The sequence below is a fragment of the Melanaphis sacchari genome, unplaced genomic scaffold (assembly GCF_002803265.2).
Source record: "Melanaphis sacchari strain LSU unplaced genomic scaffold, SCAv2.0 Contig22_pilon_pilon, whole genome shotgun sequence".
In the NCBI taxonomy this organism is placed as follows: domain Eukaryota; kingdom Metazoa; phylum Arthropoda; class Insecta; order Hemiptera; family Aphididae; genus Melanaphis; species Melanaphis sacchari.
In genome coordinates this window covers 1937575-1958547 of record NW_020271107.1, presented here as the reverse complement: position 1 = coordinate 1958547, position 20973 = coordinate 1937575, and positions in this window count along the sequence as shown.

Here is a 20973-nt window from a genome sequence, read left to right as displayed (position 1 = left end):
TTTTAGCTAATGTTTTCAAGTGTTTTATCGTCGGTGAATAAATAATTTTTTGCACTGTTAATATAATTTGTAATAGAGTACAATATTTAAATATCACTCGTGCCCGTGTTAGATGATAGTATAACATTGATATTAATTATACATTTATAGCAATAAATAATATATGAAATAGAATATAAAACAGATTTAGAAAAATGTCTAATATGCACTCATAAATCAAAATAATAGTATAAATAAATTATACATGCTGCACTAGGCGTAATTAAGATGTGTACTTCATTAAGAAAAAATATATTATTTTGACCTATACATTATAGGTTAAGTATTAGCTTTTTTACTCATCAAGAAAAATTGTATTACCATTATAGGCTATAATAGTTCATAAAATTTTTTTAATGAATAAAAAGGCTTGAAAATTTAGTATAAGGTTCCTTATAAGTTGCCCTTACCGTAATTAAGAATATACATGAATATAATATATAGCTACCAATTACTTTAAAGGTAAGCGCTAAACACAATTAAATCGTGAATCGTTTTTAATGGTATACGTCGATTTATCATTAAACTATATAATTTAAAAAATTAATTAAAGTATCCTATTCAAATAAAAAGTGCCACTCGATACCTACTATACAGCAGACCGAGTTTTCCGGTTATTTTTTGTAATGGGTACAATATAAGATAAATATATATTATAAGTAAGTAGATGTCATCAGTGTTGTGGACGAAATCGTGACGGCGGCGATAGTAAACAACAAGTAAGCAAAAAATAACAAAAATTAATTACCTACTTCCCACTAGACATTATTTAAGTTTATAACAGGCAAATGCAGTTATTGTAATTTGTAAGTACCTACGTGAAGGACAGACGTCCAAAGAGAAAACTCGCCAGTCGAAATTTTTATACGTAAAAAAAAGAAATTGTAATACTAATCGAACGAGTAACATCAAACAAAGAACGTTATATTTTACCATACAATACACTCTTATAATATATTACTATCGTTCATTAATCTTTAAGACACTTAGTCTTTATGTGTAGGTAATGTATGATATAGCGATTGTTTGTTACTTTTTGCTCGCCTAAAATGTCTTTATATCTACGTTATTTTTCCGATCCTTTGACTTTGTTAAAACGGGAATCGGGATAGAACTGTTAATCTATATTCAGTTGATTTAGCCGAACCATTGTATACAATTAATTTTGTAGTATATTTTAATTACGTATTAAAAAGTTGAATAAAAAGTGAGTTTTTAAATAAAAGAAAACATTATCAATACTACTGAAAAGTAATTTAACGATCAAACAAAAAACAAACAATACATTAAAACTTTAGTTTAATTAACATACAAGCTAATGACCTAGATAATCAAACAAAACATAGAATAAAAACAAAAATATGTTAGAAAGTGTGAAATATAAAGAAAAACAGCTTAAAATCTAATATAAGTTTTCATATCAATTGTAAAAAAATAAAATTTTTACTTAATAGGGAATTTAAAATACATACTAATGTTTTTTACACATGAAAAAATAATAACTGTTGATCATATAAATATAAGATACTAAATTGTTAATATTATACAATTATAATCGTTAGTATAAAGTCGTTAAAAATATTTAGTTTTAATTTAATTGTATACGAAATTAACATTGAAAATTAAATGTTTTTAGTAATTATTATTAAATTTAATAAATTAATTGAAGTCTGTAATTAATAACAATGACATTCGAGGTATAAACATTTACTACATATAAATAAATATATATTAAAATACATTAATATAGAGTACCTATATATTTATTATATACGCATAAGAATGTTCTAAAGCTCTTCAAAAAAATAATAGAAATTTAAAAATGTTAAAGAGCATTTGACTAAATAAATATCTGAAAAGTTAAGTTAATAAAAACTTAATGGTGTTCACAGTATCATGTGATAATAATAATTAGGAAATTAGTTTTAATGGTTAAAGTCAATTTAAATTAATTGTATACATTTATTTTATATAATAAATTGTGAAATTAATTAGCGAAGACTTCAAAAGGAAGCAATATTATAGTTATGGCATTTAAGGAGTTCTACATAGGCAACTTAAAAGAAATATTTCGAATGGTGAAACTGAATAATACGTCTTATATCTTTCAATATACTGATTATACGATTCTTATATTGTATAAATTATTTTGAAAAATGTATCACATCAATAATACCACATACATAATGCAAAATTATTAGCCCCCCCCCCCCGCGGCTAAATTGAATTTATTTCTTCATTATTTTGACAAATCGGCTTGGAACGTTGAATTGGATTTTTGCCATATTTTGGCATGCCTACTTGAAGAAAGGATTTTTATTAGGTAAAACTAGTGTCTGACAAAAATACAATTTATTAGTCAATACAACTTTTAGGAAAAAATACCGGTTTATAATTATTTTAAACGTCTGTTTATTAAGTATATTTAATTCTATGTACAGCGTGACTTAAACATCGTAATATCGAACTCATCAGCTATACAACAGTTGAGTTTCCATCTTATGTACGTTATTTATATTTTTATTTAGTACTGTTAAAATATAAAATTAAAATGAAATAAAATCGTAAAAACAGAATTTAAACATAATTCATAGGCTGCAGTTATTGGTTGTAGTGATTACATTTTGTACAATACACTTTTAATATATAAATAATATTCAAAATCTTGAGCATAAATATTTCTATTTCTATGTAATTAAAATATGCTTGTCCTTAAACTGCATCAATGTATGAATAAATTATTTTTTTCGTTAACTATATGAGTAATAATTATAAACGTAAGTTAAGTTCTACAATACCAAGTATAAAAATAATAATAATACAAAATGTGTGATGTGTATAATAATCATATATTTTTGTACTGTTACGATTAAATATTAAAGTAGATTACTGTAACATAAGTTAAAGAAAACAATTAGTAAATAATCATGACCTACGATAAATAAACGTAAAATATACTTTACGTGGTATTTATATTTGAAATATGACATAATAATGGTTATTAGTTTGTACTATTATGGTAGTTGTACTGCAGTGGATATTATAATGTTCAATCATTATTTCACTATATCAGCATATTATAAACACTGCGAAAATTAATCAATCAGACATTTTGTAAAAGTAGTATGCGTTTAGGATGTATTATTATTATTATTTTTGAACATGTTTCATCATCATGATAATATAATATACAGAAGTTTCACATAGTATAGGCAATCCTTGTCAATACACTATAATTATTATTACACGTGTAATGTGTATACATTAATATATGCAAACGTGCATGCATACAAGTAAACTGTTTTTAGTCCTTTTTCACACACGGATTTGAGAATTTTAAACATAACTGCAGTTTTGATTTTTATCTTGGAATAGTAATTATACATTTTTCTAGACGTTTGATCTATGCAATCAATTAATTTCGTTAAAATCGACAATAATTATTTTTTTTTCTCAAAACTCTGTTATAGTGGTTTGAACGCAGTTCTAATGTAAATTAATGGTTTTATTTTGAACTGAAAGTACGAATTTGTAGGTAGTTAAGTTGTAAATAACAAATTTTCACGATTCACATAGCCAAAAACCATCATTACACTATAATTAATGTTTTAATAATTTTTATTTAAATAAATTAAATTTAAAAATAATAATAATAATAATAATAATAAAATACCGCAAATTATTATCTATTATAATATCATACTGATTTTTAGAAGAATTTCGTGTCTCTATATTTTATAACTTACCTATGGAGTGAAAAAGTACAATTTTCCGATCATAGTGATTTATTTAGTTTTTTAAACGACATACAATATTTTTAACTGTATACAATATCATGTAATTTAATTATTTTTTTAATAAAATTAATATAAATATTATTTATTTAGAATATATAATAACTTGCTTATCTCTCCTCAGATTTTGAGTAATACTTATTTTTATTAGAACGTACATCAGCAAATAGGAGTACAGAGCAATAAGTCATCTGAGTTCTTGAGAAAGTAGTGTTTGTATTTACTAGAACGTCTAAAACTTAAAACCACTTAAAAAAAAAAAAAAAAATGGCAATTGACTCTGATAGGAGCCGAACATTTTTTAAGACCGGTAACCAGTTATTTTAGTCAGAAATAGAGTTTAGTTATAAAACTGGGATTGAAAAACAAAGGTACACGCTTTGATGTTAATAATACTTAAATAATTATTTTAATTACCAATAACAAATAGTATTTCAAGCATTCCTAAATTAAAAGCTGTTGTCGTTTTTCGATTCTCAAATTATCGGTTTTTTACTACCTAGTTATTGATTTTAAGCCCTAGTATTTGCTAGGTATAGATTTTGTTGTAGTTCTTTGTTTTTGTATATGCTGATAGAAATCGAAGCCTTAGAATTTTATTTAAAACTAAACGCTAGCTCTAAGTTTATTTTCTTCATAAATATATATTTTAATTTATTATTGTAATATATGCGAAGCATTAAAAATAGATTTTATCAAGTTAAGTAAAAGTATTAAAACTATTTAGTTAATTATAAATATTTAAAAATATAGTATTGTATAAGTAATGTTGAGAAATTTTATTTAATACTATAAATTCATATTAAAAAGGTACAAGGCGAATGAGTACTACACTACTGCTCTGTTGTACATTAAGTATCTTGTGGATCACTGCGATAGGTGTTTTAATTTTAATTTAATGTCTATATCATTGTATACGAAAAATGATTCTATGTGGAGATAGTCGTCAGCCTATATTATTGAATAAATTTCATGATATGTTTTTGATATTCCTATTAAAGTAATTTTTTTTTACTATTAGTATTATGATAGCTTGGTTTGGTTTTTGTCAAAAAATTTTAGCATTAAATTTTAAATCTTAGATATTAAAATCACAATAATTTTTTAATGAATTTCTAAATATAAAATAATTTTTCAATATTTTGCGATTTTGACGAAATTTGTTTAAATTCTAACTTCAAAAGATTATAATTTTTTTTTTTAATTTTATTAATAACAACTTACGAGGAATCTTACCATGCATTGAAATTTGAAAATGACAATTTAAACACTTGATGAAAATTGTATGTTTTTAAAGTCATTCCATTTTGAATTATAAATTATAATCCTCAAAGTTTTAATTTTAAATTTTAAATTTATATTCTTGTCATTGTTATAAATTTTTATTTATTTACAATGCATATAAATGCTATGTTTAATTATATTATATAGGTACTTCATTACTTAATGTATGTTATAATTTATTAACAATTCAACTAGATATTTTCATGCAATATTACCTACAGTTATAAATATGTAAAATCATTGATTGCTTAAATTGAGTTAAATTTTTGTTTCACAGTATAGCTTAAAGTATTAAAATAATCTTGTAATATATTTTTTCTTTTTCATTTATGCTTATAGATTGTATAAATACTTTAAGTTATTGGTAAGTTATTCAAATTTTATGATTAGGTGGGTGAGTGGTTTATGAATAAATTAAAAATTGATGGACTTTTATTTTGTATGATAGTCTTCACTGTATATAATAGACAACAGACATGTATAGTATATTTTAGAAAAATATAATTGAAAATAATTGAATAATATAATATGTTTTTTAGAATGAAAATACGTTGCAATGAAGATAAAAAAATAAATATATATATATCTATTTAATTGTGATTAGAACTAGACTCCTGTGTAAAAAATATTGATCAAGAATAATCAATTATAAGAATAATGTCAAAATGACGCCATTCATATTTGATTATTAAACTTGACCTACACAGTACCAAAACCGTTTCAAATTCAAATAAAATACGATGGGTTACACTATTGTTTCAAGATTATTCTACTCAAACATTTTCAACTCGATAACATGTACTGCATAATGAAAAATAAAAACAATAATAATAACTAAATCGAACGTTTGACGTTAAAACGATATGAATTGTTTCTGTCATGCATAATATTATATAATTTATATTATGTAGGTGCGGTTAGCTATAGTTTTTTATACGGAACTGCGAAGACATGATGATGATATACTGAAATAAAAATAAGTATACTAGTATTTTTAAAAATGGTGTATCTACAGGCTACGATAAATATTTAGTGGAACATTATATAAATGTAAAACAGAGGAATTTCTGTTTTCCGTCACATTTGTAATGAAATGTTTTCATTTTTATTAAAACATATATGTATGGTACCTATATAATATTATTAACTTTTGAAAAAAACTAAATATTAAATACAATATTGCAGTTGTTGCCCTTGTGGTGTTTGAACACGAATGTATAATTTATACACACCGGTCACATTATATTATACTAATAGTGTACAATTTCACGTATACAAAATAAATAATAATTGAAAAAAAAATCTCCGTTATGAATTCGATATTTTAATATTAAATATCTAAAATATAATCTCCATATTATTAATAATGAGATACGAGTATTACATTATTATCGATACGGATAAAGAACTCATTTAAACCAATGTGTAAGACTACTTTTATGTTTATTTAAACTTTAAATAGATATTTCTATTGTATTTATGAGTTATACCAAATTTACTATCATAGATTAAAAATTTGATTTTTATATATCGAAATGTTGAGAAAATTATTCTGTTTAAGAGTATCGAATTTAAAATGCAAACGGTAATTTAAGAAATTAAAAACTTAAGTCTATTACGATCAAAAAAGTAAGAATATAACATGTTTGTGATTATGATGTTACCTTGGAACGACTTCAAATTATTGTAAAAAAAAATTTATTATTTCATGATAACGAGTTTACTCTCCACTCAGTTTAAATCTATCTAGGGCCTAGGCATCTATTAGTTATAAGTCTATAAAGTATTATTATATTTTAATTTTTAACATAAACTTACGCGTGTATATCAATCTATTTAATTGCGTCCGAAAAAACGATATATACATTGACTTATTGCTTTCAAGCCGAATTTTATACACAGCGCATGTATAGGTATGTAAGTACGCATCATATAATGATCAAACGGCGGTCGATTTTCTTTGTATTATGAAATACACTACCTAATTTAACATTATAGATTTTATGCTTACATGGAAAGTCCTGACACTGCACTTCCAGCGACTTTTGAAATCTCCAAGTTAGCCTGTGCCCGTCTGAAATCGCTGAGTCGTTTCAACAAGGATCCCTTGTCTTTAAGACGAGAGTCTGCAGAACACTTGACTATTGTCATTTTGTCGTATCACAATGACACCTCACACGAATAACCACGAATAGAGGAATTAATAATTGTGCATAATATTACATTTGTGTCATGAGTGTATACACAGAGGCCTACGTGCTGTTCGGTTTCAATTTCGCTTTGATTTGTTTTTTTACCGTCTTAGCTTGCCTACGCCAAATCCCACGCGCGCGACGGCCACCGCAGCCCCTTAATTGGTCCGGTTTCGAGTCGTCCGACAAAAAGCCACCGGTGGCGTGCAGGACCCGGACGAGTAGGTATTGTTAATACTCGTTATAAATACACTTCGTTAATAACAATATTATGTATTGTAATAATACTTTTATTATAATATGATATTATGGTACACTGTAAAATGGCAATATAAGTGCTTTTAATAACAAACAATTTATTATTATAGGTAGAATCACGGCACAAAGCGATGAAACGAAATATTACGGATTCACGTCGATTATCTACGTGGGTGTTTGCCCTTCCGTCGCCCACCAACACGTAGCAGTCGATATGGTGCGCGTATACATTCATCTATATTTTACATCACCGGAGTCCGTCTATGTGACGGGATAAGGGATGGCGGCTAGATTTTTGGAAATCGTCTGCGGTCACCGCTCTCGTATAGCCGTCTCGCCGCCACCGATTTGTTGTATATACATATATAAATATATATATATATATATCGCTAAGTACACTCTATATATAATATTATTTCGTCGCAGAAAACTTTTGAACCCGTGACCCCTAGCCATATAGAATGAATCGTCGTAGTGTTCGGTCGTTCAACCCTGACCCGTCGCCGCCGCAGCGTACAGTGCAATCCCCCGCGATCGTCATCGCCGTCACTATATATATACCGCCTCAAGCGCTGCTGCCGTCACCCGTTTCGCGCTTTGCCGGCGTTTGGATGGAGCGGTGTAGCGGCGCTTTGACGTGGTGGGTGGGAATGGGTGGGGGGAGGTGAAGTAAATTTGCGCGCACGTGCCAGCCGAAAAAAGCTTAACGCCGGCGGGTGGGCGGCGTGTAGCTGTATACGCAGACGTCTGGGAGTTCTCTCCGCTGTTATGCGGTGGGGTAGATGAATGGGTGGATGGGTGGACGCAGGAGCTCGCGCGATCACCTCGCGTATGTACGTTGACGTGCCGGAGGTGATGGGCGGGCGAGTGGGCTGTAATGACGGTGCCGGCGGCGTCGAGGGATTTTTCGGAACAAAGACGACAGCAGCGACGTATATTCCCGGGGTGTCGGCGTCGGTTTGGCGTCGATCCGCCGCGAACGAGGTCACTTGAAGGTCGGGATGGGCGCGTTGATCCCGTCTGTTCCCCGGGTCCAGGACCTACCCTAACACGCCAGACGGCATCCCACTCCTCCCGCTCCCGCGCTGCAGCGCGCACACACAAACTCAATCTCAAATACAATCCCAGACATTATACACGTATGTATGCGCGTGTGTGAGCGTATATGGTTGTGGTTTGTTTACGCTCCCGGGTACCCCATTATATTCGGCGGGGCCCAGACGTAGACGACACCCGTCTGCTCTCTGCCTGCACTTCATCCCATCAACTCACTGCACCCCATCACCCATCGCACCCACTGCACACTTTTCCTACCACGGCTCATCGAGTGCCGGAACTTTGCTGCGTGTGCTGTGTGCACTTCATAATATATATATATATATACATTGTATATACAATGTAGTCATGTGTACATTTTTGTATAATGAAAAGCGATAAATCACCGTCGTCGGTGCTGTTTACTGTTTAATAACAACGCGTAACACTGCATGTGGCTCGCACCTGTTCTGCTTCGGCGCGGGTTTTCATTGCACGTTCGCAAAAACCGGTGCAGTGGCGATGCGAGTGTTTAATATAATATTATAATATATTATTATTATTAGTATTTTAATATTCGTTTCGGTGGAAACGTCTAAGAAGACACGACACGGCTTTGACACACGACGATGATGTGTTGTTGTGCATTGCGCAAAACGATTATTTTCGACAGCGGTTCGTACAAGGCCGACGCCGCCGTCCGATGCACCGCACGCCGCGCAACACGAATCAATACATGCGCAATGCGCGCGCGCGCGCTCGCTCGCTCGTCACCGTATGTGTTTTGGTGTTGGTTTTAGGTGTTGGCGGGTGGATGGGTGAATGGGTCGGTGGGTCGTCGGACGGATGGCTAAAACGAAGGAATAATTACGTCCACGAACATAAACATCGGTGCAGACGACCTGCGGTTGCATGGCGTCCGTCCGCGAGTGCATGCACACACTCATACGCCCACGCGCGCTGTTGCAGTGCGTTTCGCTATTATCTACAACAACATTGTGATGTTGTAGCCGACCGAGGAAAAAAAAAAGGACCTTTCGCATTTTAAAGCGATCTGACGACGAAAATCGCATTTTGGAGATACGAAAACTCGTATAATTTCGTGATCGTGTACAATGTAGTACCTAGCGGTATACGCGCGAAATGCGCCGTCCGCCGTTCTATCGCGCCGGCGCTCACTCTCGTATTTATGCTGTATAATAATAATAATTATTATTATTATTATGACTGTTATATGATAAATTATAATAATACACTGCGGCGGTGCAGCTCAAGCAGGTTAGGTTATCTCCGTCGTTATATCTGACACGTGAGACAGCGGCGGCGTGTAGAAGAAATTGTGCTAAAAAAAAAAAAAATGCACATTAGAACTTTGCATTTTGTATGCACGAATATACAAAAATAAAAATAAAAAATAGTAATAAATCTGCCGTGTAAAATTATTCCGGTTCGTAGGAGCGTATCCTATTATATTATGTTTTTAATTTTTGTATACGTAAAGGAACGTTAAGCGTTGCAGTTATGCGTTGCTTATGGTTGCACACTCGCATAATATAGTATAGCACGAGCGTTTTACATTTTATTATTATAATTTACTGCAGTATTAGGGATCAGATAATTGTTTGTGTGACCACGTTTTAATGGCTACAATGTCGACCCGACAATAATCCTGCCAACCGTGTAATTTTTCGCGTTGTGCACACATCCTCCTTCGCCATCACATAATATATATTTTATACATTATCATGTGTACATACGATGCGTGCTCGGAATTCACGCTATGTTGTTTGCTGATCGTAATTATTTTGATATTGCGAATAATAATCAAACATACATATTATAAGTAGTTTATTTATGTATCTGTATGATAGATGTACGTTGTATAATATTATAGTTCGAATATTATTAATTTGGTGACTAATTAATTGATAATATAGGGCACCATAAATATAGTTATCATGATCGACTGCACACACTGCAGCAAGATTTTAATATTACTATTTACGAGAGGTACCTACGTTTTTAAATATTAAGCGAATTAATGAATAATAAAAATAAAAATAAAACAAGGGAAGTCTCACCGATGGTGTTGATTGAACCTCTTAATTGAGTAAGTCATTGTAATGGATGTTTTAATTTGAATTAGATGACATGTATAATATATAAGTATACAACAAAAAACGATTTTGAGTTATGATAGTATCTTTCTAAGGATATTTTTTTTTTGATAAACTATGCAGTAAATTGCATTAATATATTTTAAAATACTATTGTATACAATTAATAATAATATACATAATTTCAAAAAGTTTTAACATCTAAAACCTACAAATAATGTTTTTAAATTACAAAAAAATAACAAATATCATAATTTTTCGTTTATTAAATTTCTTCAATATTTGAACCTTAAATCATTAAAATTAAATGTCAATACCTAACAAATAATTGTGCATTTGCATTTTCGATATTTTTTAATGGTAGTTGGAACAACGATTGAGGATTCAGTTTTCAGTTTTCAAGTTTTGACTATTAAAATTGAAAATCGTATTTATTTTTAACTACAAAATAATTTGTGATATTTCATAATTCTAACAGTATTTGAATTTAAAATGGTTTAGCAAAATTTGTGCGTAGTATGTGTTAAAATATTTTTGAATTCCTGTAACAACAACTTATAAGGAATCTCGTATTAAATTTTCAACGTTTTAGACCGAATAAAATACAAAAAAAGAAAATAATTTCAAATTTCTTTAATAAATAGCTTAAAATAAACAAAATATTTTTCAAATAATACAATACCTAAGAGATATTAATATAATTATTTTGTGAAAGCTTCAAGTAACTACTTTTATTCGTTTTTTAATAACAACTAATTAATAAAATCTTTTTTATCAAAAATTGTAGGTGTTAATATTTTCTACTTTACCAATTATTTATAAAATTATAGGTTGAATGTTGACCATCAAGATATAATTTAGATTCAATTTTCTATCAGTAATCGCCCGCAAGCTGAATATTGAAGTACTTTTACTGTTCTAAAAGGTATAATATTGATACAAATAAAAAAAATTAAACATCATTATTAGATTTTTTAAAACCTATATATACTGATGTTGCTCAGATCAAAACCTATTATAAAATTAACTTCGTACCTACTTAACATATAATTTTTTATATCGATCAATTAATTCACAATTTAGCGATTAAAAGATACCAATATTCTAATCAGTTTAGATGAAATAAAAGACTGCGTGTTTTATAAATTAAAATATTTTTTAAGTTGACATTGAAAAAAAAGACAATGAAGAGAGAGAAAAAGAGAGAGAGAGTTACATACGTATCAGTATACACCTACAATAACATATTATATATTATGTACGCTAACTGTATAGCTTAAGCGTATTTTACAAAAATCGTTTTTTGTATACTGTTACTAATATAGGTCAAATATAGAAATAATTATTTTAAATCTTCCAGTATCTGGCAATTATAAAAATGAACATTGTATAGTTACGGCTATAGACCTATCAAAAGTTCTCAACCATCAGCATAGTGGTCAGATGCAATAAAATTGATTTGATTTTTTAAACTTTATAACGAAAAATGTAACATAGTGTATTTAATAAATTTTAAAAACACTAAATCAACTTATTTTATATGTTTAAGCCGGTTAACGGTTTAAGAAATTTATATAAATTAGCGTTGCAATTTTTTTAAATAATTAAATAAGTAAATGGTAAAATTTTTGACATTGCTAATGATTGGCCACATAATGGCTATATATGTATACTACCTGTTTTAGTGCAACCACTGCTACAACTATTAACCGAGTACTAAGTATATCTGCAGCAAAAATATTCTTTTTAGATAAGCCACATGTTTGAATAATCTGTATCGAACTCGGTAAAAACATTAAACTGTATATTTTTGGAATCATATTATAATTGAATACAAATTGGCTGCTAAGTTTTCTCAGAATATCTAAGTTAGAATAAATGGTTTTACATGTTCGCATCGAAAATTAAGTGAAACAACATCAGCTGCATCTGACATTTCCTGGTGGTATCTAATTACTTTATGCATGTATAATAATAATACTGTGTTATTTCTAATTTAACACGAATAATTAATGTAATATAGTGATTTGTTTCAGCCATAAATGCGCGTATAATAGTAAACTCTTTCAAGTATAAAAACTTAACTGAATAAAATCGCAATCAATAAACAATCAGCGAGAAAATAATTTGTTTGAATTATTGCAGTAATTATACATGTATATAATATGTATAATGTATATTATTTTAATATATTGTCAAAATCTATAAATTCCGACGATATCGAACACAATAACAATGTAGGATACTGGGCTTATTGATCACAGTAATCAACGCTATATGAACACATGTAATATACCTACAAATAAAAATTATCATTAAAATAAAAATGAAGAACAGAATATCAATAATATAACTGTTCAGGTATCGATTCACTAAACAAAACGCTGGATAGAAACGTACAAATTATTAATTGGCGAGTTTAATATGAAATCAATGATAACTATACTGTGTAATAATAAAAAAAAAGAAAAACGAACTATTTACTAAGCAGGACTCGTTAAAAACCAAACAAGAATTTTTGTTTGAGCTCTGGGCTTGGGTAGCAATTTGGAAAAAATCTTGACTTGAGTAAAGTTTCTACAAAGGAGGTACGTCGCTACATGAAACATTCAGATTATTTATTCTGTTCAAAAAAGTGTCCACGTAGAAAAATAACTAAACAAGGCATTTTCATTCTTTTTACAATATTTTACTCGGATTTTGTTTAATAACTTAAATGTACGTCATACATAATATGCATTTTTTATGTTAGCATATACTTGTCCAAAAATCAAGTAAGCAGCGTACACATATATACATAATATTTAAATTTTAATGGTATTAATTTTATTTACAACTGAAATACAATTTTGGCCTAAATTATGCGTTCGTTGTTTAAAATAAAATTGTTAAGTCATAACCTGCACTATAGATAATATAGGCAGCTGTTGGATAAATTTAGTCGTATTTCTAATTTTACTTAATATTCATATATGGAGAATAAATTCTTCATAACCCTGATATTATAAGTAAATAAAATAAAATAGTATGATGTTCTTTAAAATAAGATGTTAATTGTTGTATAAATTATAAAAGTTGTTCACCAATATTTGTGTATTACAATATATTTGCGTGTTTTGTTTTAAATTTATTTTTTTAAATTTGATTTTTAGAGGATTTTAAGTGTTCTAAGTTTTGCATAATTTAGATTCTGAATGGAGAGAGAATGTATTAATTTTATTGTGTTTTTTTGCTTTTCGTTTGAGTATATAATAAGTTGTGGATAAAATGCTTCGATTTTCAAAAATGGGGGGAAGATACAAAATCTTGTAACTCAAAAACTAATAATTTTAGATACTTGGAATTTTTACTAAATAATACTGTTTCCTACTTACAGTTAGAATTTTAAAATTGTTTTTTTTTTTTTTTTAATAACGATTAAAAATTATTTGCTGGATAGAAAACATTTAATATAAAATCCAACAATATTATATTAACAATATATATTCTCATATCTACATAAAAATAATAAAAATAAATATTGGTACAATTTCTTTTATACCTATGCATTTGAAATTAGAATTTTAACAAAATTCGTCGAAATCGCAAAAAAAACTATTATAAACTATTTTGTAATTAAAAATTCAGAAAAAAAATGTTTTTTTATCTAAATTTTGAACATTTAGTACAAGATTCTTTAAATATAGCTCATATTGGAAATTAGAACTATAAAACCTAAAAAAAAATATGTGAGAAAATTGAACGAAATTATTTATTTAAGCGATAAATAACGATATTATGTTAATTATTTCATTATAATTTAAGAAAATAATTCGTGAAAACTTAAACTTTTATATATTTTATATCCTTATGAATTTTAATGTACGATGTAACATTTTTGAATTATTTTAAAATATTATCTATTTATAGGTTCTATGAATCTATTTTTACTGTTTTATAGTATTTACTAAACGATGTTAATATATTTTGAGTAATATAAGTTGATATATATAAACACATAAATTATTATAATATTTAAATATTAATAGTGTAATAAATTTAATATTTTCGGAAAAAATGATACCAACTTTTTCTAAATTTAACAGAACTATAGTAGAGATTCACTTTACATCTAATGTATAGCAGAGTAGTATTCACTTATCTACCTTTTTTTGAATTTAAAACATTAATTATTTATTATAAGTACTAAATATATATTCAATATTTTTTTTCTTTTTTGTTTAAAATAGTCACTTCTAATGCACTGTAATTATTAGTTAAACGTACTCTTAAAATTAATCTTTGTTTTCGCAAAACCTATAGGTATGTATGGTCTATAAAAGAACTACTATTTTTTTTTTGTACGAAAACTACCTATTTTATATTCATACAGTTTTGAATCGTGGTAGAATAAAACTTAACAACCTTCACATTTCTTTATATTTTATAAAACTAAATACAATAATATTTATTAGTCATTTGCTAAAAAAAATATAAATTCAACAAATTCTAACTAAAAATATATTGATAAAACCTGTTATTTCAATAAAATAATAATTTATATCGTAAAAAGTTATCGTAACTAAAAAGTTTAAAGTCAATAGCACAATATATTATTTATGCATAAAAACTATTGACAAAACTAAATAAAATCATAATGGTTCTTTTGTCAGCGTATCAATACGATTACGGTCAATGAGTAAACTAGTCTGTAAAATTGCTTGGTGTTTTCCAATACATCGATGTAGGCGGTATTTTAATGGTAATAAGTATGTAACCGTATGCATAGGCACTTTCAAGTCCCAACAAATCGAACACTATAATAATTACTATAAAGCCGAATATGCTGATACATTGAAAATATTTGCGCGGATGAATATGGACTTTTTCTATCGTTAAACATCGCATTTATTTATTTATTTGATTAGACGCTAGAGACGAGAATTGCACGTATTATTTTCTGCCATATTATTATCGTTTAATGGCATTGAAGATAAAAAAAAAATCAAACTCGATCGATGCTTCGAGCTATTCAGTAATATAGTTGAGTAACTGTTTAGACTAGGGCAACCGACTTGAACCGTATAATTTTCGTCAAGACCCCGATTTCATTGTGAATTGTACGATGTATATTTTGTTAGGTACTTGTTTTTTTTTCGCGAAACCGGTTGTGGAGTTTACGAATTTAGAAAGTCAACGCCCGTCGAACCGGAATGACTGATTCTGAATCCGAGAGGCGTATTTGTGTATTATAATAAATACATTGTCGGCCTATTAGAAAAATTGTGTCCAAGTTCTCGTCGAAATAAATTTTAAGTTATAAAAAATTTAAATAAAAAGTAGTCACGAGGGCGTCCATGGAATTTTTTTAAAAGGTGGGAAAAAATATTTTTTCATCACACAGGAACATATAATAATATACATGCTTTTAAAATATATTATATAAATTTTTTTTTTTTTAGATAAGTTATTCAATATTCAGATTAATAAACTAATAGAAAATAACTAAAATTATTTTTTATTGACACTTGGCTTGTTAATTATTTAACTATGTTTATTAACTACGCAAAAAACGTGTTTTCAATACCTGTAAACTTATCTAATTATAACATACTCGTGTACAAAAAAATTATTCACCTATAAAATATTAATAAGTTAATGTCTTAAATTGTATTAATATGCTACTATTAAGACCATTGACCTAGGTGACTCTAAGCAGTTAAAATTGTATAGAAATAGTTTGAGAGTAGGGGCTCTTCTTGGCATAGTTTTCATAGTTTAGTCATTATATATAAATTTTATATAGTATGGATAATTTTGAAAACGGTTGAAATTGTTAACACTGAAAAATTTTGCTATTAAAATTAAAATTATAATTAGATACTTATTACATATTGTAAAAATGTATAAATCAAAATATTATCATTATTTTTTTTTTTTTTGTTCTTGGACATTTTTTATTTCTTTGATGAATATAATTATTGTTATGATGACTTAAGTGCTAATAAATATAGTGCAGGCTAAATTTTGGCAAGAATATTTTTTAAGAAACTCGTATAATTAATGTTGCATTCATTATTTAATCTGATCCTAATAAAATATGTTTATGATTAAAAATAGCATTTAAATAATATTCCACTCCACTGTTTTACTACGAACAAATTTTTACTAAAAAAAATCAACATTTGAAACTAATAAAAAAAAAAAATAATAATAATAATAATAATGATTTGGTTAAAATTGTTCTCGTGTGTCCAACTTTATGCTATACGCCCACGGTAATCATGGATAATATAATAGTCGTACACCAGTCTCCCGGATATGGTGCGTAGGCTTTATTTAGGTTTTTTTTCCTATTCGCCAAACGCATACGCTTTCTGAAATCATTTTGGCAATAACACTGTTTCGATAATAATAAATATTTATTCGTGTAAATAGAATCTACTTATCGATTTCAAATAGCGCTATATATTTATTCGTTAAAATAATAATATTTGTCCGAGGTCAGTTTTGGCCAATTATTTTTTTTGTTCGTGTGACCCTGACAATTACGAGTATTAAGTGCCATAAATGTATGCATTGAAGCGCGAACGTGCATTTTTTACTTTAATAATAATCCATTATTTTCTAGAATTTTTCTTTAAATTAAATTACAATACTCTTGTACAACTCGACAGTTAAAATATCAAATATTAAACAAAGTTCTTTGTTAATTTAATATTTTTGATTAAATAGTAACATTTTACGATGAAAACTTAACTATACACTATAGCACTTTACAGTATCATAAATGTATTTTACTACAATATAGCTAAATATTTATCAAATAACTGTGAGCTTATGTGTGTGTTATTATTAATTTCAAAAATGTTGTGTTGGCCATATAATGAAATATACTGTCTGTTTGATTTCACGTAATTTGATGACTTGTTTGTATCTAATATCTTTTCGTATACAAACGATTTTTTTTCATGATCATTTTTAATCATTAAAAATGTTTGGTGAAAAACATAGAGTTTTAACAAAGTTGAGTGTCATATCATATTAATAATAATAATTTATTCATTGAAATAAATAACGTGTGTGAGCCGAATCGTACCATGAGTTTACGTGAGATTACAATGTTTGAGTTACAGTATAATAGTTAATAATATAACATACAATTTTAGGTAGGTAATAAAATAACGATATAGAATATAACAGATAACAGCTTCCGTATTTAACGTGAGATTTAAATAATTATACTCGTAGTAATGTATCCGGAAATAAATCAAAATTAGAGTATTTGTTGCATAATGACATTGTTTTAATTAAAGGTGAATTTTTAGCGAAATTTGTATTATGGGAAAAGATAAAGAATAGTGTAAGATAATGGAGAAGGACGTTAAATTAAATGAGGTCTATAATAAGAAGAACTGATATGACCGTTAATAAGATTATGATAACAAATTATATATCCGCCACTCCACATTTGGAAGCCAGTGTAAGCAAATCTTAATGTAAATGAATAGGTTTGTAAATTTGTAATATAGGAAATTACTTTGGATTCTTTTGATTGATTTTCACTTTGAAGTTAGTATATGATAGGCAATAGATAAAATATTTAGATGATAAAGTCATAATTTGAAAAATTCTTAATTTAAGTTGAATAAAGTACTTTAAACGATCTAGGATTAATAGACTTGGAGTAGTGCATTTAATAAAATCTAATGTTTTTTGAAAATTTCTTCACAATAGATTCAGCGTGTTCATGAAATCTTAAATCATGTGAGAATATAGCGCGAGGTTTTTAACAAATAAAAAGGAACTAAGTATATTGTTATTAATTATATAATTAATGATTTGTAAAATATTTTATGATTTATTACTTAGCTTAATAGTTTTATACTTAAATAGCTGTAATTCATCAATATATGATATCTAATAATATCATACATTACAATTCAATATATTTTTTTTTATTGGATTTTACGGGCCATTTAGGCCCATTGACGTAACAACTAAATGCCTTCATTCATCTCTATCATATAAGCTTTAGTTCCTCTCCATTGTTAACTCCCAACCGCTCTTATTTTCTCATCACTTTATTGGCCGTTCTCTTTCTCTTAGCATACTCTAACCGTCCATTACTCTCCGCAGTTTTTCCAAATTCACTGAATCATATGCAATTTTGAAGTCTAAAAATACTAAATGTACGTTTCTATCAAAATTATAACTTTTTTAAATTAATTGTATGACCACATGTATTTGGTTCAATGTTTATTTGTTTATCATGAATCCATCATTTTCAATAATTTCTCCTATGTACTGTTTCAATTTATTGATTAAAACGCGTTCGATAATACTTTTCGTTACAAGGTATTTAGTAGCGATGAGATTTCTTTATAATTTTCATAGATCATATAATATATATATTTATTTTTTTTGAATAATGGCTAAATGATAGAGGTGCGGTATGCATAACTGTGTTTACTTTTTATATTATGAACTTAGTTTTTATTAATAAATTATATGGTAGGGTAATGCTAATAAGTTTTGTTAATAGAGAAGAAACAAATAAATTACAATGTTTTTATTTCCATATTGTATTTACAATAAAATAATCATAAGAAAAAGCGATATTGTACATGTTTTTACGTTTATTATTTTTGTAAGTGCTTAGTATTTCAGTTCTTTACACGATTTAAAATTATAATGTAATTATATTTTAGTTTTAAAAAAAGGCAAGTATATAAAAATTAGATATTTTGATTAACTAACAATTATGGTACCTAGAACATAATTATTAATATAAAATGTTTTATATTTATTATAAATTAATTTTGTTGATTAAGGTACTTATCATAAAGAATTCTTAGTAATATAAATGTATACAATACTTTATATTTATATTGCATATTTATTATTAAACTTATTTGTATTTACCTAAATGTACATGTGTAAACCTAAATATATATATATATATATAAACTGTAACTAATGGCCTTTGCAGCCGATGTATTTTAAGATACTAAAAAAGATAACTAAAAAAAAAAGAAATAATAAAAAATATATTACACATATAGTTAAATAACATTAATCCTATACATAAAACATAATTCTTAATAATTTTCAATAAACATTCGATATTGAAACAAAAACCTTTTGTATTTCAATATACATTTTTAATTTTTACATTACATAATATTTATTTTAATAAGCTGAATTACCCTTTGTTGCCGGGTTACAGTAAACAAATAAGACTTTGAATAATGATATATATATAAATTTGAACAATGAATATATAGTTATAAAAATACGACAATAACGTTTAGGAAAACAAAAAATGAAAATTGACTTAAGTTCTTAAGTTTCAATAAACTTTATAAATATATGCATAATAATTCTTAATGTATTTGTGTATTATTATTATTATAGAATTTTTTTTAAAAACTATGTTCATTATTATATATTTTTTGTTTTTCAGTGTTATTTGTATTTAATTTTTAATTTTACAAAAGATCTAACTTAACATAGCTACATAAAGTTGATATGACTAAATACAGATTAGGACAAATACAACCCTACTTTATCCAACATTTGTCTCTGTACTTTGTTTTTTGTCATAGCAAAAGCAATTATTATTGGAAATGACGCTTGGTAAGTGAAAACAGAATACTCGAATAACCCATACTTATTATGGGTTTTGTCAACGACGATAGCGCAGCAGTAGACGGTAGTATAATAGTTATCTTTGTGGAGGGTTATGATTACGTATATCACTTAAAAATATCGAAATTTTATTATTCTATCATTTAATACATCTTTTGTACGAATTTGTACGCAGTGACATTGAATTTATGTGACCAAAGAGACTAAGATATATCAAAACATAAATCACACGATGTTCTTATTTCATAAGTATATGAAATTTTTTATAACTATCTTTTGCTCTCTATTTGAACGTATTTGTATGCATAATATATAAATATTTGTTTGCTAATAGTTTTGGGAGGATCACAAAATATAGAAATAGAATATACATATATACTCATTAGCGTAAATATACACAAAAGAAGTATATACAACTTTAGAAAATAAAAAAATGAATGGCAATTATATAAACTCTTTGGAAAATATAAAAATTGATAAGGAATTATACAAACTCTTTGGAAAATATAAAAATTGATGACGAATTATATAATCTCTTTGGAAAAATAAAAAAATTGATAACGAATTATATAACCTCTTTGGAAAATAAAAAATTAAGCGGGAATTATACAAGTTCTTAGGAAA